We start from the raw sequence: 832 nt of genomic DNA, 5'->3' as shown, positions 1-832 counted from the left end.
CATGTTAGAGGCAGTTGCCCTCTAGGAAGTGGCTGAGTGGGGAAAAAAAGAGGATTTAGAGAAAGATTGTGGTGTTATTCACATATTTCCCCCTAGGAAAGTGACAGAATCCCTCCACATTTGTGTAAGAGTGATTTTTTGGCTGCTTACAGCATTTTGCATGGGGATGGGGTGCCCAAGAATGATCTGAAAGACATCAGAGGCTCTGCTGCCTTCTGTTCCTGGAGCAGCATCCTTCTCCAACACCACCTTTCATAATCAGGGCTGGATGACCACTAGAAAACCCAAAAACCCCACAAACCCCACAAAAAAACCAAACCTAAACCAAAACAAAAACCCAAACAAACAACCTCAAAACACAAACAAGCAAGCAAAACCAAAAACAAAACCAAAAAGCCCCCAAAAAACCCCAAAAAGCAAAGAAGGGAACCTAGGCTAAGTTCAGACGTCCCCTGTACAGCAGCTCCTCTCCATGTGCAGGAGCCAAAAGCCAAACACAGATGACATGAGTGGTATGACTCATGTTTGTTATTAAGCTCCTCAGGGGCACTGGGAAATTTTACCAATGAGAGTGATGACTGATAAAAAGAACCAAAACAGCAATGGTGACTCTTCCTTGCTCCAAGTGTTTTGGTTCATTGTCTTGACTGTATCTAGGCTAGCTCTACTCAAAATGAAGAGGCTGGGGAGGCAGGAAATAAAGAAACTTATCTGTCCTATGCCTGTGAGTGCCACAAACCATGCTCTTTTCCCATCCTTGGGAGGAAAATCAGAGTTGCTTTCCAAGTAGAAGAGTGAAACAATAATCTAACATTTTGCTGTTGCACCAGTA

This window comes from Aphelocoma coerulescens, unplaced genomic scaffold (genome assembly GCF_041296385.1).
Source record: "Aphelocoma coerulescens isolate FSJ_1873_10779 unplaced genomic scaffold, UR_Acoe_1.0 HiC_scaffold_105, whole genome shotgun sequence".
NCBI classification, from domain to species: Eukaryota; Metazoa; Chordata; class Aves; order Passeriformes; family Corvidae; genus Aphelocoma; species Aphelocoma coerulescens.
The sequence above is the reverse complement of the archived record's forward strand: the minus strand, read 5'-3'. Positions refer to the sequence as shown.